The sequence below is a fragment of the Hemibagrus wyckioides genome, linkage group LG12 (genome assembly GCF_019097595.1).
Source record: "Hemibagrus wyckioides isolate EC202008001 linkage group LG12, SWU_Hwy_1.0, whole genome shotgun sequence".
NCBI lineage: Eukaryota > Metazoa > Chordata > Actinopteri > Siluriformes > Bagridae > Hemibagrus > Hemibagrus wyckioides.
The window spans coordinates 12,396,050-12,419,327 of record NC_080721.1 but is presented as its reverse complement, the minus strand read 5'-3'; the positions used below and the strand labels follow the sequence as shown (position 1 = coordinate 12,419,327).

At 42.2% G+C, this 23,278-nt stretch overlaps 1 protein-coding gene across 2 annotated transcripts in view; it reads left to right on the top strand.

Annotated features, from left to right (window-relative positions):
- Window positions 1-11,026: 11,026 nt before the first annotated feature.
- Window positions 11,027-23,278, top strand: part of LOC131362716 (myosin-9-like) — a 55,413-nt gene continuing 43,161 nt past the window's right edge. For both annotated transcript variants that reach the window (XM_058404926.1, XM_058404925.1), the window contains exon 1: window positions 11,027-11,217. The gene's annotated coding sequence lies outside the window, so the exon portion shown is untranslated. The remainder of the gene's footprint in view (window positions 11,218-23,278) is intronic.

The following is a 23,278-nucleotide window of genomic DNA, read 5'->3' as shown; positions in this document are numbered from 1 at the left end:
TCTGCCTCGTTTTTTTACGTCTGTGTGAGTAAACTGTTTGAAATGTGATATCAAGCCTCATAATAAAAAAAGAAAAGAAGAAACTGTAGATCCAGTGTGTGTGTGTGGGGGGGTTATACATTAAATTTCATACATCCTGACAGAGAGCTCCATGTGTTTCCATATGTTTGTAGTAAATATATTGTGCAGCCTAAACACACACACACACACACTCAGAGTGTGTATTGTTTGTCTATAGGGGGTCAGAGTGTAGAATGAAGAATGTACATTACCACATTCGAAATTTTCCGGATTGTTGTGAGTCAGCATGTTTATCAGACCTTGTTCCTGTCACTGATTACAAGGAAGCAGAGGAAGGACAGGGAGAAAAGAGAGAGAGAAAGAAAGAAAGGAAAAGAGTGGGGGTGAAATTGTGAAAGAATTAGAGGAAAAACATGTTTTGCCATTTGCTTTTAATTTGTTGTCCCGATTGCAGTGTCGATTGTTTAGAGGCTCTGTTCAGAGAGATGGGTGAAATTTCATGCCATTTAAGGACACACACGCGCGCACACACTCTCACACACACACACACTCACACTCACACACACACACTCACACACACACACGCACACACCCGCGGTGACACGGCCGCAGGGCCCCGGGTCAAAAGAGCCTGTTGTTGGGTCAAAAGAGCCTGGGTAGAGTTGTAGTTGTGTAGAGGGAACAGCCTTGGCACGGTGTAGAGGGATAATGAGCGCACTGATGGGACACACATGCAGGAAACGGGAAACACATTACTGGCGTGGTCCTGCAGCCGGCTCACGGGACGTTCAACCCAGAACCATCAGAGAACTCCACCTCATACAGACTTAACAACCTTTCTGAAACGCTGCTTCTCCCAAACGAGCGGTCAGAGGATGCTGGACTGTGACATCTCACTGAGGGGGTTTATTACCAACAGAAACATGGCAGGAGTTCACCTGTAAATGTAGGTCAAAGTTCAATCACATGGGAACTGCTCCCAGACTTATCACTCCTCACTCGTCACTCATCACTCGTCACTCCCTCACTCGTCACTCGTCACTCCCTCACTCGTCACTCGTCACTCTCGCACTCGTCACTCCCTCACTCATCACTCGTCACTCCCTCACTCATCACTCGTCACTCCCTCACTCATCACTCGTCACTCCCTCACTCATCACTCATCACTCTCGCACTCATCACTCTCTCACTCATCACACATCACTATCTCACTCATCACTGTCTTACTCATCACTCTCGTACTCATCACTCTCGCACTCATCACTCTCTCACTCATCACTATCTCACTCATCACTGTCTTACTCATCACTCTATCACTCATCACTCTCGCACTCATCACTCTCTCACTCATCACTATCTCACTCATCACTGTCTTACTAATCATTCTATCACTCATCACTCTCTCACTCATCACTCTATCACTCATCACTCTCTCACTCATCACTCTATCACTCATCACTCTCTCACTCATCACTCTCTCACTCCTCACTCCTCACTCTCTCAGCTATCATCCTTACATGTAAATAAAAACCAGGTACACTTTCCCTAAACAACATACAGGTTTGTGATTCTTTAGCTGTCTTTTGTTGCCACATCATCATACTGATCTGGGCTGCACTGAATCTTCTGGGACTCCAGTCTATCCACATTTCTCTCTCTCTCTCTCTCTCTCTCTCTCTGGCATCAAGCGACAGCTACGACAGGGTGAACAACCACAAGTAAGACAACCACATCTTTTTGGAGCTTCAGCTCCTGCTCAGCACTGTCCGCCTTCTTCCACATACACGAGTACACAGATGCGCACGATTGGCTGTATCACTGTGATTGACAGGGTGTTTCCCCTCCCCCTCAGAGAGCACAGCCAGGCTTCCACATGGTCAGGGTTCAGACTCATGTTCTCTTCTCCACAAAGGGAACGATGTGTGGTTGCACCATTGGAGAAAACTGGAGAACCCACAGGAGAACATCTGACGCTCCACACAGACTCTAAAGGGATCAGGATGGAACCCAAGCAGTGTATGGTAGAACTTCATCAGTTCTAAATGTAGGAAACAAAAAAGGCACTTGATTGAAATTCTGCTAAATGATACACTTTAAGAAGCTTTTATAGCTTTTGTACTTAGCATTTATTTAGCATTCAGGGAAGGATTCTCCAGTGTACGCAGCTAGAACCTCCAGCTTTTTGTTTCTAAGACAGGGGGAGGAGTTTACGCTTCAGTTTCTCTTTAACACCCTTTTCTGGCTTATTAACTTAAAGAGAATGGCTGGTGAGGAAGCGATTGATTCTAGCCACTATAGCGTAAGTGAATGAAGGAGCTAACTAAAGATGGCGTCTCATTCAGGGATAAAATGATCAGTGAGGTGTAAGAGGAATAAAGCGCTGGTTACATGTCATTGATTATTTTCCTATAACGGCACACCAAGTGTTTCATTCGTTACTCTGTGTTAAAGAGGCTGGAACAAAAAGCTGTGTGTGTTTTGTTCTTACACACACACACACACACATCTAAGAGGAGCAGTAATGGTGTGTAGGTGCTGGTTAACGGCTCACAGGGCTCAGTGGAAGTGATGGTGATGACGATGGTGTGTGAAAGTCAATGGACTCTGTGTGCTCATAGTGCTGCTACAGTCAACAGCATGGCCACACCCTGCTCCTCTTACACACTGTGTGTGTGTGTGAGTAGAGAGTGAGGTCAGAAGTAGCCATATTTGGTCATTTCTCTCTTTCTCTCTCTCTCTCACTCTCTCACACACACACACACAGGTTCTTATCAGTGATCCTCATATCAAACTCATTCACTACTCCTTCTTCTTCTCCCTTTCTCTTTCTCTCACCCTTCCCCTCCACCCTACTCTACACTTTCTCTTCTTTCTTTTTTTTTACATCCCTCTTTCCCTCCTCCCTCTCTTCCAGCCTTGTTCCTCTTTTCCCCATTTTCCTTCTTTCCTTTTCTCATTTCTCCCTCCTGCTCTATAATCTTCATCTTAGTCTCTTTTCCTCTCTCTCTCTCTCTCTCTCTCTCTCTCTCACACACACACACACACACACTTTCCCACTATTTCTCCTCATCTTATTTTTTTTTTCTCCCTTCATCCCAGCATTAAGTGTGACAGGAACAGTGAGGGGTGTGTTTATTATTTCACAGCAGTGACCTGGACAGACCCAATGATCTGTGAGGGGAGGAAACGGAAAAATAAAAGCAGAACCCTTTTTTTCCCGGTTATCTGTCCGATATCCTGATGATGATGATGACAATGACGGTGATGTTGATGGAGGTAGTTTTGATGTGGCCGCTGCTGAAGGTGTAAACAGAGACGCCACATTCCTCACATTCCAAATCTAATCTAATCCCACTCACGGAGTAACAAACAACCCTGCTCCCTGGACGAGGCTGGATCTCAGAGCACAGTGAACAGACACCATGTCTGTGTCGTGCTTTAATGGGAAAATAACCAAAGACGGTGTTGGTGTGATGAGGTGGAGCTACTGCTGCCATCCTAAAGCTGATTCTTTTCCTATAAGATCATGTTTTATTCCTCTGACACCTGCCACTTAATAGTCAGATGTAAAATTGAAATAAGAAGCTTCTAGAAATTTCTCTTGAACTTAATATAATAAAAATAAATGGCAGCGCTTTACCCCTGACACTGGAGACTCCTTCAGTCCTTCACTTATCCATTAAAACATCTCCTCACAGAAAACTTCCCTCAGATCAGTGATCTTTCTTTATCTGTTCACGTGCCCCGCCCTCTGTGAGCGAGCTGTTACCATAGAAACGCTGTAAAGCGTATTCCAACGAGAACATTAACCTATAGCGGTATCCTCTACCGCTGTTTGACTGTCCAATCAGAATCCAGTATTCAGCAGCGCAGTGGAATATTCTTTTCACAAGCTGTAAAATGGGGTTAAAAAGGACAGCTTGGACGAAAAGCAGGGTCACAGCTCTTCATAAACACTCTTCTGTTCCATGTCGATGATGGAGCGTCTTTGTCATGTCTCACTCCACAGTGGAGGTTGATATGAAGCTCATATGAAAAGCAGACACTCTGTTTTTTCTGTTTTTCCCTAGACTACTAGGAGCAATTCAATATTTTTCTCCACACAAATATTTGTATCTTCAAAGTAAACGTTGATCTCAAACCCATTTCTGCTCTCTGAGATGTTCTCCAAGTGCTTGTTCATGTAAAAAGCAGCTCAGATTTCATCTTTAACCAGTAATATTCTGTGTAAGGTTCTCCAACAGAGGGAAAAACACACGTCTAAAACACACTGAAAGCCAGCAGGCTCGTTTTAGATCAGAATCACAGCCTGAACATCATTCATGTCTTTACATTGAAGGAAAACGTCCCCTAAGTCCATTTCCTTTCCACCAGTGTACTGGGAAAAAGGGGTTAATACACTAGCTCCCCTGCTGACCGTGTTTAGAGGTTTTTTAATCCACCCAAAACCCAGAGGAGTTCCCTGAGAGCGGGCGTGGTCCACTTCCTCTGAAGTAGGAGCTCACCAAAGAGCTGCACAGAGTCAGAGAGGAAGCCCGGGGCAAAGCCATCGAGGATAAAGATATATTAGTGGTGTGCTTAACTAAATAATTCCTTAAGAAACAGCTCAGGATTTGTGTGTGTGTGTGTGTGTGTGTGTGTTGCCTGTAGCTGATATTTATGTTGATATTTTGTCTGGGTGACAAAAGAGTCACAACACGACCTCTCTGAAGCACAGGATGTTTGTGAATAGTTGGCGTCAAGATTCAAGCATGAATAAATCTCCACACACACACACACACACACACACACACACAAATCCTAAGGAATTATTTAGTCAAGCTTAAACAATCAACCCTTTACCCTTCGATACAGTGGATCATCTGAGACATGATCCGTGACTAAAGCTCACTTCATCAGTTAGTGAAGCAGCAAATGGACCTCAACCTCATCCAACCTCAGACATTTTTATCAGACGAGAACACGGTGCCATCTACTATAACCTTTAAATATCAACAGTGGGTCATTACTAGGTGGCCATCTTGAAAAGCCAAATCTCCTCAGATGCACAGATTTTCATATTTGAAGGAAGAATTGTACTGAAACGTTGGAGGAGACATGGACAGACAAAACCTTCCTCCTGGTTCTGAAAGGATCTACATGTTCACTTTTAGCGCTCGTTACACAACATGTGGCTTAAAACCATGCAAGAAAACATGATTCTCTTTAATTCTGTGTAGATTTGTCGTATTAATTATACTGGAAATCTCATGGATTTTCTCCAAAACCATTTATCTTCCATTTTACAGTTTGGGGATGACCCCTTCCTGTTCCAACATGACTGGAAAGACTTCCTAGAAGAATTGAAGTTGTTATAGCTCCAAAGGGCGGGACAACTCCATATTACATTCATGTGCAGGTAAAGACAGACCAGTTTTGGCCTGACTTGCAGTCTCCGCTCTAATTCAAAGGTGTTCTATGGGGTTGAGGTCAGGAGTCTGTGCAGGCCAGTCAAGTTCCCCCACACCAAACTCTCTCATCCATGTCTTTATGGACCTTGCTTTGGTCACTGGTATGCAGTCATGTTGGAACAAGTAGGGGTCATCCCCAAACTGTTCCCACAAAGATGGGAGCATGAAATTGTCCAAAATATATTGTTATGCTGAAGCATTAAGAGTTCCTTTCACTGGAACTAAGGGGCCGAGCCCAACCCCTGAAAAACAACACCTGAATTTGATGGTTTTTGAGGGGCATCCCAAAACCTTTGACAATATGGTGTATATTTAAATAATAATGGAACTTAAAAGCAGTTGGACAAATTGAGAGCAACGTTCGCCTCAGAGCTCTAGTCTGAAACTAAAGAAATGAACATTCAGCTAAGCTGAGACACTGCCTTTGGGTTTAGAGAGAAAAAAAAAATTTTTGCTATTTTTTTTGCTGAGCTGTTCCTTTAACTGCGCTCGTCTTGCTAATCTTGCATCATCACACACACACACACACACACACTCATGTTTGCACTGAAATCAAATCCTGGCTTTTATGCCACTTGTGGATGAATCTGAGCTCAAGAATGTTCCATTCATCATCACATAGTTGCACCAGGAACACATGCAGAGTGCAGACACACACACACACATCTCCCATTAACACACATCTCCCATTAACACACATCTCCCATTAACACACATCTCCCATTAACACACATCTCCCATTAACACACATCTCTCATTAACACACATCTCTCATTAACACACATCTCCCATTAACACACATCTCTCATTAACACACATCTCCCATTAACACACATCTCTCATTAACACACATCTCCCATTAACACACATCTCTCATTAACACACATCTCTCATTAACACACATCTCCCATTAACACACATCTCCCATTAACACACATCTCTCATTAACACACATCTCCCATTAACACACATCTCCCATTAACACACATCTCTCATTAACACACATCTCCCATTAACACACATCTCCCATTAACACACATCTCTCATTAACACACATTTCCCATTAACACACATCTCCCATTAACACACATCTCCCATTAACACACATCTCTCATTAACACACATCTCTCATTAACACACATCTCCCATTAACACACATCTCTCATTAACACACATCTCCCATTAACACACATCTCCCATTAACACACATCTCTCATTAACACACATCTCCCATTAACACACATCTCTCATTAACACACATCTCTCATTAACACACATTTCCCATTAACACACATCTCCCATTAACACACATCTCTCATTAACACACATCTCTCATTAACACACATCTCCCATTAACACACATCTCTCATTAACACACATCTCCCATTAACACACATCTCTCATTAACACACATCTCCCATTAACACACATCTCTCATTAACACACATCTCCCATTAACACACATCTCTCATTAACACACATCTCCCATTAACACACATCTCCCATTAACACACATCTCTCATTAACACACGTCTCCCATTAACACACATCTCCCATTAACACACATCTCTCATTAACACACATCTCTCATTAACACACATCTCCCATTAACACACGTCTCCCATTAACACACGTCTCCCATTAACACACATCTCCCATTAACACACATCTCTCATTAACACACATCTCTCATTAACACACATCTCCCATTAACACACATCTCTCATTAACACACATCTCCCATTAACACACATCTCCCATTAACACACATCTCTCATTAACACACATCTCTCATTAACACACATCTCCCATTAACACACATCTCTCATTAACACACATCTCCCATTAACACACATCTCCCATTAACACACATCTCTCATTAACACACATCTCCCATTAACACACATCTCCCATTAACACACATCTCTCATTAACACACATCTCTCATTAACACACATCTCCCATTAACACACGTCTCCCATTAACACACGTCTCCCATTAACACACATCTCCCATTAACACACATCTCTCATTAACACACATCTCCCATTAACACACATCTCTCATTAACACACATCTCCCATTAACACACATCTCTCATTAACACACATCTCCCATTAACACACATCTCTCATTAACACACATCTCCCATTAACACACATCTCTCATTAACACACGTCTCCCATTAACACACGTCTCCCATTAACACACGTCTCCCATTAACACACGTCTCTCATTAACACACGTCTCCCATTAACACACATCTCTCATTAACACACATCTCCCATTAACACACATCTCTCATTAACACACGTCTCCCATTAACACACGTCTCCCATTAACACACGTCTCCCATTAACACACGTCTCTCATTAACACACGTCTCCCATTAACACACATCTCTCATTAACACACATCTCCCATTAACACACATCTCTCATTAACACACGTCTCCCATTAACACACGTCTCCCATTAACACACGTCTCCCATTAACACACGTCTCTCATTAACACACGTCTCCCATTAACACACGTCTCTCATTAACACACATCTCCCATTAACACACATCTCTCATTAACACACATCTCTCATTAACACACATCTCTCATTAACACACATCTCCCATTAACACACATCTCTCATTAACACACGTCTCCCATTAACACACGTCTCCCATTAACACACGTCTCCCATTAACACACGTCTCTCATTAACACACGTCTCCCATTAACACACGTCTCTCATTAACACACATCTCCCATTAACACACATCTCCCATTAACACACATCTCCCATTAACACACGTCTCCCATTAACACACATCTCCCATTAACACACATTTCCCATTAACACACATCTCCCATTAACACACATCTCTCATTAACACACATCTCTCATTAACACACATCTCCCATTAACACACATCTCTCATTAACACACATCTCCCATTAACACACATCTCTCATTAACACACATCTCCCATTAACACACATCTCTCATTAACACACATCTCCCATTAACACACATCTCTCATTAACACACATCTCCCATTAACACACATCTCTCATTAACACACATCTCCCATTAACACACATCTCTCATTAACACACATCTCCCATTAACACACGTCTCTCATTAACACACGTCTCCCATTAACACACGTCTCCCATTAACACACGTCTCTCATTAACACACGTCTCTCATTAACACACGTCTCTCATTAACACACGTCTCCCATTAACACACATCTCCCATTAACACACATCTCCCATTAACACACATCTCTCATTAACACACATCTCTCATTAACACACATCTCCCATTAACACACATCTCCCATTAACACACATCTCTCATTAACACACGTCTCCCATTAACACACGTCTCCCATTAACACACGTCTCTCATTAACACACGTCTCCCATTAACACACGTCTCTCATTAACACACATCTCTCATTAACACACATCTCTCATTAACACACATCTCCCATTAACACACATCTCCCATTAACACACATCTCCCATTAACACACGTCTCCCATTAACACACGTCTCTCATTAACACACGTCTCCCATTAACACACGTCTCTCATTAACACACATCTCCCATTAACACACGTCTCCCATTAACACACGTCTCCCATTAACACACGTCTCCCATTAACACACGTCTCTCATTAACACACATCTCCCATTAACACACATCTCCCATTAACACACATCTCCCATTAACACACATCTCTCATTAACACACATCTCTCATTAACACACATCTCCCATTAACACACATCTCTCATTAACACACATCTCTCATTAACACACATCTCCCATTAACACACATCTCTCATTAACACACATCTCTCATTAACACACATCTCTCATTAACACACATCTCCCATTAACACACATCTCCCATTAACACACGCTTCCTCAGGACGTCTTTAACAGGTTATCTCCTGTAGTTTTTTTTCCATAGGGAAATACGACGTGTTTTATTATTATTAGAAAAGCATAAGAATGATTGCGGTTGGTTCAGGCTTCTGATTTTAAGGTTTCACTTTAAACTGCACACAGCTCACAATATTTCCAGAATTTCTAACATTTTAGGATGTAATTTCAGCCAGTTTCAGTTCATAAAGTTCTTTCTAATCCATTTAATAAGCTAAAGTGAGAAGTTATAGAAGTTATACTGTTATAGAAAATTAACCAGCGACGAGGCAGAGCGGTGTTTTATTTCCATTGCACCACAACAACTTGTTAAAGAGCGATACGTGGTCCTTTTTATCCGTTTTCGGTTACGTCTAATGGCGTGTAGCGTCTTCTAAACGTGTCCGCTCCGGTTCTTACTCACACCAGCAGCTAAAAACAGTCAGGAAAAACTGAAAACCTGTTAACCATTACAAAGCGCTGACTCTGGAGACTCCTTCCACAACAACGTCGAATAAACGTCTCCTTCCAGAAAACTTTTCTCCTTCATAAAACAACAAGGCTACGGTCAGAGCGTCCGACATACGGGTCGCCATAGCGACGATCACGTATTAACATCGACCTGCGCTACTTTCAGAGCTGCTGTTCTAGGAAACGAATCAACATCAACGCCCTCAGACCGGTCAGGACTACAAACAGCGGATGAAAGTATATGATAGCGAGGTTTGAAATATGTGTTTTATACATAGCGCAGTGCAGGATGAAGGATGTCAGAGCCGCCATTTTAATGAGCTATTTTGGGAGAGAGTTATTTTCAAATTCCAGTCCACACCTAACTATAGAAACACAAAACAGGAAGAAATGAAATGATGCAGATAGATAGATAGATAGATAGATAGATAGATAGATAGATAGATAGATAGATAGATAGATGAATGAATGAATGAATGAATGAATGAATGAATGAATGAATATTGATAATGTCATGTGTAGTGTGTGTGTGTGTGTGTCTGTGTGTGTGAGAGAGAGAGAGAGAGACGATAAAAATCTGGTGGCATGGCTGTGTGTGTGTGTATGAGTAATTCCTGGCATTCCTCACATGGGCGGTACTACAACATGGACAACAGAGTGATGATGTAGCTTCATCCTGCACAGCCTGAATACTTATATGGGCATAAAGATCCTTAGTGCACATACCTCACTCATTAAACATTAGCTTAGGACTGCCCTTAGACTCCCCCCACACCCCTCTCTCTCTTACACACACACACACACTTCTCTCTCTCTAGGGTTCAAGATCATGGCCCTCCTCCCAAAAACATCATCTCATCTAAATGTACATAAATTTGCATACGTTAATTAATTCATTAATTACTTAAATTTTTTTTAAATTCCAGTTTGTTATATTTTATTATTTAAAAAAGACCAAAACCTAAACCTATATCATTACATACAAAAAAAACTTTTCAGCTGTCGCGATTGGTTCGCGTCCCGTGAGGATCGCTTTGGATTACTCGATTCTGATTGGCTGGAGGAGGTTGAGAAGGGGCGGGCTCGGGCGCTGCGAGGCCACGCCCTCGGTTCAGGACCGCACCCCGGGCCAAGTTGCGCTTCTGCACTTCAGAGAGAGAGAGAGAGAGAGAGAGAGAGAGAGTGTAAAAAAAGAGAAAGAAAGAGACTGAGAGGCGCTCGTTAGCTTTGAACGGAGGAAGTTTGCGGCGCTGTGTGACAGAGAGAGATCCTGGATAAAGCACTAACCGGCGACTGTCTTTCTCTTCATCCACCTGGGACAGAAAAAAGCGTCTTAACAAGCAGGTAAGTTTGACTTTTATTTATGTATTTTATCATTTATTTATTTTGTGCTTGACCCTGTTTTCAGTGCACCGACTCGTCGTGGCCGATTTGCTTTGTGTGTGCAAGTGCAAGCCCAACAAACCAGGAAGGACAAACCAAGTGCACACACTCCACCACCTTCACACAGGGTGGGACGCGCACGAGCCGAACTTGCGCCGAAACCTCATTCTGTAGAAATAACAAAATTAAAACTTCACTTTCGCGCGCTCGTGCACACTCATTTACGCCTTTTCCCGGCTTCCTTGCGTGGTGACGGCGAGCGCCGTTAAGAGTTTAGCCCTGATAATTAAAAACAAATCACGTAAGTAAATGAAATAAAAGGGCGCAGGCAACTTTTACAGGAAGTGTTTCGGGTTAAGGAGGAGGAAAAAAATGGAGGATGTGCGTGACAGCGCGCGCGCTCGGGTCTCACATTCTGCTCACCCCAGAGTGTTTATAAAGCGTCATTGTGCTTCGTGCGGGTTATAAAACTTTTTTAGATTCCCAAGCATATTTTCTACCGAGCAGTAATTCTATATATCTTTGTGTGGCTCCGAGCGATGACGTTACCCCTCACTTCCTGTTTTCTCGTGCTCAATCTGGGTTATGACGTAGCTTTTCTTCCCCGTTCACAGACCGGTGTGTGTGTGTGTGTGTGTGTCGGTACCATGGTGTCTAAAATGTCCTTGATATATGGTGTATATCCTTACATAATCCTAAATCAAAATTTTTATACACAGATTTAGTGTGTACGACTTTTGTAAGTCGTAATTACGACCTGATATATATATATATATATATATATATATATATATATATATATGTATGTATGTATGTATGTGTATGTATGTATGTGTGTGTGTGTGTGTGTTCAGGTGGTTTCGGTTGGGTTTTAGGCTTGGTTCGGGTTGGACGTTGAGAGACAATGACCTTTTTTTGTTGTTGTTCACGACACACCCCTAAGTCGTAAATTAAGGACTCGTAGGAAAACAATATTACGAGTTGTAATTACGACATGCTGCCTGGTGTTTCAGTGATTTCCAATACTTCTGACAGGGGTTATTTAGGTAGTGTAGAACATGTAGAGTTATATTTTGAAGTACAAACAGAGTTTACTAATGCTTATTAATAACAAAAAGGGGGGGGGGCACTATTAAATCTTACAGAGAAATATTTTAGTCCCCAAATATTATGTACCTGGGATATGAATCTGAAGAGGAAAGATTGTACATAATGTTTAACAGTTTATTTTTAGTGTTTAGTTGTTTTATTTCAATATGACTGAACATTCCTTAAATGGGGAAAAAAAGCTATCAAAAACACACGATAAATTTACCTGTATTTTTATGAGTTTAATACAGTTTTTATATATATCTCCAAAAACCTTGCTGTTTTGTAATGTAGAAATTTTGCCGATTATTAAACCCGAAACAGGGCCACGTGCAAGATAAAACCATTTCAATGCTGGCCGTGTCGTGATCAAAAAAGAACAACAATCATATCAGCATTCTCAAAGAAATTTCTTCGATATCCGATAAAAATCAGGATGTACAGGTTTGCTCACAGACTACAAGCGAAGCGGTATTGTGTTGAACTGAGGGAGGAAATATGTTAGGTGTTTCATTTAAGCTGTACCAAAAATAACCTCTTTGAGTGATTTTATCTTTAAAAACAGCTTTGTGTGTGTTTGTGTAAAAAAAAAAAAAAAAAAAAAGAAATTAAATAAAGGAAATCCTTGTAATTTGTAAAGATTTACATGAAATAAATGAATAAAAAATTTACTATGTATTTAATAATAATAATGAATAATAATAAGTCTTCTGAAGGGTTAAAAGTGATGCAGGTTTACACAGCCTCATCATCATCATGGATGTGAAGTGCAGCATGTCGATAATGTATTATGTGAAATCCGCTGTAATGATCCGCTCCTGTCCCTGTGGGCTGTGATGTTTTCCTAGGATATCCCGTGTCCTGTCATTTTTATACTTGGTATTGAATCGTACGCACGTCCAGCCGTGTGCATGATGTCCGTCATCTGAGTGCCCTCGTGAACTCCCAGAATGCACCGTGATGTGTGTAGAAGGCTGGGAGCTGAAACGTGATGAGGGTTATTACAGACGGTTTGGCAGATCTTACAGTATTTTTAGCTTCCAGCACTGCCAAAGTTTTAATCACTGGAACTCACTGCTATTTGTTTCTTTTCTCCAAGGCGTTTTTCTCTTAAATAACTTCCCCGGCGGGTTGGTATTTAAAAACCCAAAAATGTAGTCACTTCCTTTTTTTCTCGTCCGTTTCAGTGAGAAAACCAGGCTAATGGGCGTAAACATGGCAGGTCATTTCCTGTCCTATAGAACCTCATAATACCTCATAATACCTCGTAGCTGTGCGGTGGGAGGCTAATAACCTCCCTCCCTCCCTCTCTCTCTCTCTCTCTCTCTCTCTCTCTCTCTCTCTCCCCCTCCCCCTTTGTCTCTCTCTCTCTTTCTGTCTCTCATTTCTGTCTCTCCCTTTCTCTTTCTCCCTCTCTCTCCCCCTGTCTCTTCCTTGGTCTCTCCCTCTATCTGTCTGTCTCTGTCTCTCCCTTTGTGTCTCTGTCTCTCCCTTTGTCTCTCTCTCTCTCTCTCTCTCTCTCTCTCTCTCTCTCTCTCTCTCTCTCTCTCTCTCCCTTTGTCTCTCTCTCTCCTTCTGTCTCTCATTTCTGTCTTTCTCTTTCTCCCTCTCTCTCCCCCTGTCTCTTCCTTGGTCTCTCCCTCTGTCTGTCTGTCTCTGTCTCTCCCCTTGTGTCTCTGTCTCTCCCTTTGTCGCTCTCTTTCTCTCTCTCTCTCCCTCTCTCTCTCTGGAAAAAGAAACAGGGTCCATGAAGAAATAATCACTAACAAAGAGCTAATAAATAATCCCATAACCCACTGTTACTGCTGTATGTAGAAAACCAGACACTGCTAAATTTTGAGAATGGAAATATTTTTTCATCAACCAAGTGATAAAACTTTAGTGGATTAATGCCGATGATTCTTTTAAAGTAAGTTGATCAATACCAGGAAGTCTCACAGCACAGATGATTCACATTTTTCACAAAACCCCTTCAAAAAGAGGCGCCTCCTGAGTCTTCCAGTAATGCAGCTCAGCCACTGCAGCACATCAGCCGTCACAAAGGTTTAACAGGTTATTTAACAATAATGCGACGTCTGCAAAAGTTGTTGCGCAAAGCGTGCGTCCAGAGCAAATACGGCAAGGTGAGAGAAGCATTGCATCATTCCTGGAATCAAATTGAGCATCATGTCGACAAGAAGTGAGGCTTTAATGCTGCTTCCCCCTTTCAGGCCATTAATGTGGAACCACTTTCACTGCTGTGTTATATTTGTACACCGATCAGCCATAACATTATGACCACTGAGAGGTGAAGTGAATAAGACTGATGATCTCCTCATCATGGCACCTGTTAGTGGGTGGGATATATTAGAGCAGCAAGTCAACATTTTGTCCTCAAAGTTGATGTGTTAGAAGCAGGAAAAATGGACAAGAGTAAGGATTTGAGTGAGTTTGATGAAGGGACAAATTGTGATGGCTAGACGACTGGATCAGAGCATCTCCAACACTGCAGCTCTTGTGGGGTGTTCCCGGTCTGCAGTGGTTAGTATCTATCAAAAGTATCCTTTAAGTCCTTTACAGGACTGCTGCTAACATCTTGGTACCAGATACCACAGCACACCTTCAGGGATCTAGTGGAGTCCATGCCTTGTTGGGTTAGAGCTGTTTTGGCAGCAAAAGGGGGGACCAGCACAATATTAGGCAGGTGGTCATAATGTTATGGCTGAGCAGTGTATGTATGATTGAAATAAATAACCCTGTCAGCGTAACACTGACATAAATGTACAGTAGGCTTCCTTATAGGTAAATAGGTAGACGTTTCTCAGGTGAATGTTTGAATAAATCCGTTGACGTGCAACGAGATACGTTAGGAGCGATGAGTGAGACGTTCAGGAGGCATTTAGCATTGAATAGATGACTTTTTATTTAACATGAGCCCCATTATGTGAAATAATTCCTGCGTCGTCCTTCTTTAGATCATATTTCCTCTAGAGGCTTTAGAATGTGACATTTACACACACACACACACACACACACACACTCTCTTAAAGGCATCAGGTACTTTTCCTACATTGTTGCTGAATGACTCGGAGGGAAATATTCGTTGCAGCGGTTTCACATTGCCTGCTAAAGTCACACCATAACTGCCTGTTAGCTAGTTTTATAGTTTCATATGTTAACTAATCTGTTTAGCTTCAACCTGTGTGTGTGTGTGTGTGTGTGTGTTGTGATGTATAGTGTGTTTGCATTCCATCACAACAAGTTTGCTGATAAGAGATTGCCTCCATATGCAGCAGAGAAGATTAGCATGTGCCATACGCTAGTGTGTGACTTTTTGCGTGTGATTGAGAAGCAGAAATGTGCTAGACATGCTAACAATTCCCTGCTAATCAAATATTAGCTCTTGTAAGTTTTCTCTGAGGAAAAACAATTAGTGTGGTGTGGGGGGATGTTTTAAGGTGTTAACAAAGTAATGTTAGCTGTTATGTTACCTTCAACTAAGTATCTAGCTGGCTAAAGTGTCCATGAGGTGACATTTAGGTAGTTTGCTAGCATTTATGTCATGGCACTGAAGATTTGAGGTTATTTGGGGTACCTTAACTTGCTCAGCTGTTTGTGAGGTAATGTGTGTTAGCTATAGGATGAACAGCTCCTGGTTAGCTAATTATCTAGTTGTCTGAAGGCAGCACTAGTTAATACATGCCGACAAGGAAGTGGGCTAACTAGTGTAATAATGTTAGCTTAGCATCTAGAAGTGTTCTTGAGATTCTGTTAGCTACTCGGTCAGCTCATTTCCAGTGACTGTGTATTTACGTAATTTTCTGAATTGTTGAGATGTTGGCATTAGATTATAAAACTAGCTTTACAATTAAAAGGTGAAATTCTGTTAATATTACACTTTTTAGCCTGTACTTTTGTGATTTTGTAAGCAACCATTTTTGTTGCAGTTCTGGGCTTTTCATGCTAGCAGTGGTGCTGATTAGCATGTAGCATGCCTTTAGCTCATCGTGTGCACCTGGGCTGTGTGTGTGTGTGTGTGTGTGTGTGTGTGTGGAGTTGACCTGATTTTCTGCCCGAGTTGGAGCGATTTGTCCTCACTGGGGCACGGTGACCCACTTGAGTCCTGTCTCCTTTATTGTTTTGACTTTTCTCAGTCTTAACAGTAATCCAGCACACTTTCTCTCACTTCTCCTGATTACATTTCTCTCTCTCTCTCTCTCTCTCTCTCTCTCTCTCTCTCTCTCTCTCTTTCTCTTCCTTCAATCCAGATGTTGTGGTAATTTTTTTTCCATAGCATGCGGTTGGTAATTCTGTCAGCGTGGATGCAGCACGTGATGACGGACAGATCAGCGGGTTGAGAGTGGAGGTGGAGACACTCGGCTCTGTCAGCGATTAGGTGCAGAAAGGAAGGCAGGTTAATCGTTTCCCATCTGCTGCCCTTTTTTCTTTTTTAAAGAGTCCGACAATACGATGCTCGAGGTAAACACAGATAAGGCTTAGCACGCTTCCACGCGGCTAGAGCACTACAGGCACACGGAGCTCGTTAAAAATACCCCGGGGCATTTACTGCACAATGCTAAATGACACACGGGGGCCGGTTTGGATGCGAGTCAACAGGCCATGTTCACAAACACTGGAGGCCAGCATGAGTCAGGCTGCTCAGAGCTCAGTGCCAGGACACTCACAGCAGGATGTAGTTAGCGTAATGAGACATGGCATCGACTAGCCTGACATTTAGATGTAATCACACTGAGCTCCGTTTATCTGTCTTTTAGCAAAGATTTGAAAGTTTTAGCGTAGCACAAACTGAACTAATGATGTCCGCCAGATGATATGCAGTGAAGTAAATCGGCTGTAAAGGAACAAGAGCTCTGTCAGGACAGCTGATTTACTTTTAGTGTAGGAAAAAGGACACGTAAGCGATGAAGGAGCTCCTACTAGGTGCATAAATCCTCCAATAATGCAGCTGAGCCACTGCAGCGCGTCCTCCACCATAGACACACGCTAACTCTTAAAGCTTTGTTTGGTTTTTTAACGGTGTCAATACTTTAGAGTTAGTCTTCCATTCTCTCTCTCTCTCTCCATTCTCTTCATAACTTTCTTCTCTTTCTTTTTTATTTATTAAAATATAACTAGACGGCATTCTGGTTGTCCGCCCGTCTGTCCATCCATGTACTGACCGGAGATTCTCAGGAACGAGTGCTTGACAGTTTGTAGGGTTTCTGTATGTTATGATGAACCATTTGGAATCAAATTTTCGTCAAGGTCACAGCAAGGTCAAATGTTTGAAGTTCTTCAGTCCTGTTTGAGGTGTATTCAAGGTATATGCAAAGGTGTGTGTGTGTGTGTATATACATACACACAGGGTATATACAGGAAATTCTGGACCTGTAGGTGACGGATGTGGCTACTCTGATAGCATGGAGTTCTGCTTATTTCTTTTCGCCTCAGATCTCATTTCAGTTTTCAGTTCCTGGTTTCAGAAAGTGTGCTGCTGTTATTCTGCAGCGTTTAAACCTGAAACAGAGCGCCGGTTTTCCTCCACGCTCATGATTACCAGTGAATACGGACACGCTAGCTGAGGCTTCTGAAGAAAAAGGAGAGAAATGAAACATCTGAAAGCTGAGCCAATTGGAATGACCCTGGCTTGAAGTAAGTTGTCAGTTCTTGAGCATCAGGACTGATTTCCGCCCTCCAGTGGTTTGAGTCACTGTGTAGAAGAGAAGAAACCACCACTGTTCATTTCACCAGACTTTTAATATTAATGTTTATCGTTTCATCTCGGGAGGAGACTCTACAATCTTGCACAATGTGTGCGGAGTTTATATCAATAATAGGCAGATGAGTCATTGTTCACGAGTTCTCGCTTCACTCTGATGAGGAAAGATTTTAATAAATGTGCGTTCTGTTCCTTTTAGGACCGTGACATTGTGTGCCTGTGTTCCACTGAGTTTTACCTTCTCTCCCATGCCAAAGCCATTCCACTCTCTCGGCTTGGCTGAGATCATTCTTCTTCCACTCTGGGGGTGTGTGTGTGTGTGTGTGTGTGTGTGTGTGCGCTTTTCATTTCTTCCCTTTTTTGGGCTGCCTCTTTGCCCCGTCTCAGCGCTCGCCTTCCTTCAGAACACCTGTAACTTTTGTGTAGAATACAACAATAGCAGGAAGCCAGGACCGACTCGCTTTATCTCCAGACAAACAGGCAATGGAGTGTGAGAGAGAAAGAGAGAGATTGGGGGGAGTGAGAGAGAGAAATGGGGAGTCAAGGGGGGGCAGGGAGAGAAACAGGGAGGGAGAGAGAGTGAGACAGAGAGTGAGACAGAGAGTGAGACAGAGAGTGAGACAGAGAGTGAGACAGAGAGAAAGAGAGGGGAAGAGAGAGATGATAGAGAGAAAGTGAATGGGGGGGCGAGACAGAGGAAGAGAGAGTGAGGGGGAGAGAGAAAGAGTGTGACACGGAGAGAGAGATGATGAGAGAAAGCAAGATGGGGGAGTGAGACGGAGGAAGAGAGAGTGAGGGGGAGAGAGAAAGAGTGTGACACGGAGAGAGAGATGATGAGAGAAAGCAAGATGGGGGAGTGAGACGGAGGAAGAGAGAGTGAGGGGGAGAGAGAAAGAAAGAGTGAGACAGGGAGAGGGAGGGAGGGAGATAGAGAGAGAGAGAGAGAGAGAGAGAGAGACAGCACTACTTTCAACATCCCACTGCAGTGTTTCACTCTAAGGCACTAATTTTTACACTAATGCAAATTCTTCAGTAAAAGTGGTACAGAAAGCTGTCCTGAGAGTGAGGTCATGTAAATTATGTCAGTGTTACAGCATCCTCGCAGAGCCTCGTCTTAATGATGCAAGTTAACGAAGTGTGAACATGCGGCCGCTAAATCAGCGAGGTGATTCAACTTCCTGTTGCTGCAGGAAGCAGGCTGTAGAATCAGCGAGTTGATTTAACTTCCTGTGGCTGCAGGAAGCTGGCTATAGAAGAAAAAAAAAAAACGTGTTGTGCTGCACAGCTCCTACGTACCTGCACTCAAACTGGGTGGAAAAACCTATTTAGACTCGTGTGTGTGTGTGTGTGTGTGTGTGTGTCACATGTGGCTGCTGTCTTCTGGAAGTCATTGTGAAGGACATATTAACATGTCTGCTTCAGTCAGAGATGAGTGTGTTTTCACTCAGGGTGTGGCATGTGGTGTGCACCTGTTTGGGTGTGTGTGTTTGTTTATGTGGGTGTGTGTGTGCCACTAATGCTCAATTCCAACTTCAAATGTGCTTTCATTTGTGCTGCTTTGTTGTTTTTGCCCAAAGGAAGCTCAGCCCTGGACCTCAGTAATGGAGAGGATATTGGGTTAGGTGTGTGTGTGTGTGTAACCTAGTGGACTGTAGTGGACTGTAAGTGATTGTAGTGGACCCTAGTGGATTGTAGTGGACTGTAAGTGATTGTAGTGGACCCTAGTGGAGTGGAGTGTAGTGGACCCTAGTGGGATTGTAGTGGACCGTAGGGATTGTAGCAGTCCACTATGGTCCATTGTGGACTGTATTGGATTGTAGCTGACTCTGCTGACCGTAGTGGACCGTATTTGATTGTATTAGATTGGAGCTTGCTGTACTGCGGGACAGCGTGTCTCGGAGTCAGCTTACTGTAGTTCATAAGTAACTACACTGAGGTGGACTTTGACTCATGACCTCACCCTGTACTGTATCAGTACTGCAGCACTCCACCTGTGATTACATATAAGACTACACACACACACACACACACACACACACACCTGATGTGGTCTTCTGCTGTTGAAGCTCATCCACCACATGGTTTGCTGTTTAGTGCATGCTGAGGTGCTTTTCTGCTGACCAGCACCATTGTGTAGAGTCTGTTGTGTGAAAATCCCAGCAGGAGATCAGAAGATTCTGAAACCACGTCACGGTTAAATCACAGAGATCAAACTTTTTTCTTCATTCTGATGAAGCTCTTCACCTGCTCCTGCATGATTTTACACTGCTGCCACCTGATCGGCTGATCAGAGAACCGTATGAGCGTGCAGGTGTTCCTAATAAAGTGGACGATGAGTGTATATAAAAGATGCATATTAGTGAACAGGGCAGCTTTTTTGAGCTACACCACAGAAGAACTGTGTGTGTGTGTTGCAGAAAAGAGAAGGAAACGCTCACAGATGGTGTGAGTCACGATTAAGTGCAACAACCTTGTGACTGTTGATGATAATAATAATCATAATAATAATAATAATAATGTCTCCTTTTATCTACTGGTGAAATGGATGCTAAGGAAGTACGATTATCTGAATTGCGTAAACCGCAAATAAATTCCTATTAGCAAAAATTAACACTAATCTGATTCAATAATTTATTTATTTAGGAATTCCCACGTGTGTTGTCTTTTCCGTACAAGAATGTTTTGCATAAGTGTAAGGGAAGTGTATGGAATCGTGCATGCTCAGAGAAACCGGACACGTTTTGGTCGTTAGCGAGAATTGTTATTAACGTAGCGGACGCGGTCACATGACCTGGTACCGTTTCTGATTAGCGGATTTAGTGCTTAAGAGTCGTGAATTTAAATCCATGCTTCTGTACATTCTTGGAGTGAGTTATTATTATTATTATGTACGTGTGTGTATGTGTGTGTGGCTAGGAGGTGAGACTCAGACGTGCCGAGACGTGGCACAGTAGAGGTGAGAGTGAAAGGCGAGTGAAAAAACCGCTCTGGCTGCATTCTTTCCCAGCAATTAAAAACCCCAAAGCCTCTGATACAAAGACACTGATGCTATGGCTTCAAGAGCCCTGGGGCTGCTTTATCACTGACACACACACACACACACACACACACACCAGCTTTAACGCTATTGAAGTGCTGCTTGTCTCAACCTGAACAGATTCTTCTATTTTATTTCCTCCATTATTATACGTGCGTATGATCCCTAATGCTCCTAAAACCCCTCGGCACTTTAGGGGTTAAAGGCTGAAAGACAAGCTGTGATTTATTAACAGATCGTTAAAGTGAAAACATAAGATTTTACACAATTGTAGTGGATCATAGAGGATTGTAGTGGGTTTTAGAGGATTGTAGTGGATTGTAGTGGACCCTAGAGGATTGTAGTGGACCCTAGTGGATTGTAGTGGACCCTAGAGGATTGTAGTGGATCCTAGAGGATTGTAGTGGACCCTAGACGACTGTAGTGGGCCCTAGTGGACTGTAGTGGGCCCTAGTGGACCCTAGAGGATTGTAGTGGACCCTAGAGGATCGAAGGGGAATAAAATTTAGTGACCCTTTAGTGACCGCTACGTCTGTCTCAGTTATACCGGTTAGTTTACTACGACATGCCTCCTCAGACCCCGCCTCCAAAATCTGATAAGATGTAGTGGAATATTGAAAGTGATGCTGTGTGAAGAAAATCATCATCTTCATCATCATCATGATGTCACGATACTTTTGTGTCCCATTACACGTATATCCCCATTATTGAGGATATAGAATTATAGCCATTAAAAACAAACAAATAAAGCTATAAACATACACACACACACACACACACACGCACAGTTGCATAGGAAAAAAATAGCATTATTCAACCAGTGTGGAAAATATGACTATTCAACCAGTGTGGAAAATATGACTATAATTTTTAAACTGTACTAAAAATAAAATCTAAATAAATATTAAAACTTAAAAAAAAAGAAAAAAGTTATTCCAGGTGTTATGGGTATTGGAGTGGTGCTTATTATAATAATAATAATAATAATAATAATAATAGTAATAATTATTGTTGTTTTACTATTATTATTATTATTATTATTTTAAATTTAATTATTATTATTATTATTATTATTTTTGAATTATTATTATGTTAATGATGGTGTGTTACCTTGATCTAGCTCTCTCAGTGAAGCGATAAACCCACAGAAACGCCACAGAAACGCAGTGTGTTATTTCAGAGAGAGGAGAATGTGGTCCAGCTTTGATCTTCAAGTGCATTAAAACTTTCTAACGAGTTTATTTATGATGACATTGTGTAGCGTGATAGTGAAATGTGACCCAGCTGTGTGTAGATTCATGCCAAAGTTTTTACGGTGTGTATATATATATATATACACACACACACACCCATAAGGTCCATGTGACTGACGAGGATCTGTTCCTCTCGTGATGCGATGACTGAGACGCCGCGGCTCATTCGGTATCGTATTCCAGTCTCCCCAGGAAGACGTTGCATTCTTTCCCCTGCACCAAAAACGACGAAAAATAGTTTTCTCTGTTTGTCATTTCCTGCTGCAATTCTGCTGCCTGTTTTTTTCCTTTTATGAACCTCTCCCGTGCAGGATGGAGTAAACCTGTGTGTGTGTGTGTGTGTGTGTGTGTGTGGCTGTGGTTAGGCAAGGGCAGTGATCAGGCGTCTGGGTGAAGAGCTGCAGTTGCCGCATCGCCACTTTACACCCACTGACAACAAACCACCGCTTTCTGATTGGACCCGATAAGATAAATCGCTTACACTGACGTTCAGACACATGCTAATGAGCTGTTTAATTTGTGTGTGAGTGGAAAATACGATTGTATTAATTAATTCATTTTTATTTATTCATTGCCTTCTTAGCACAATAAGATTCATGCTAAATGCCTTGTATCTACTGTATGTGCTCCTTGTAAAATAATCAGTGAGTGAGGTGTGTTTATTTAGACTTTTATTTATTTATTTATTTATTTATTTATTGTGTCTGTCTACATGACTGGATGGTGTATTTATTTATCATAAAAATATCCTGAGCACATGGTGGTGGTGATAACTGGGATGGATGGATGGATGGATGGATGGATGGATAGAGAGATAGATAGAGAAATGGATGGATGTAGAGATGGCTGGATGTACAGATGGATGTAGAGATGGATGGATAGTTAGATAGAGAGATGGATGGATGTAGAGATGGCTGGATGGATAGATGGATGTAGAAATGGATG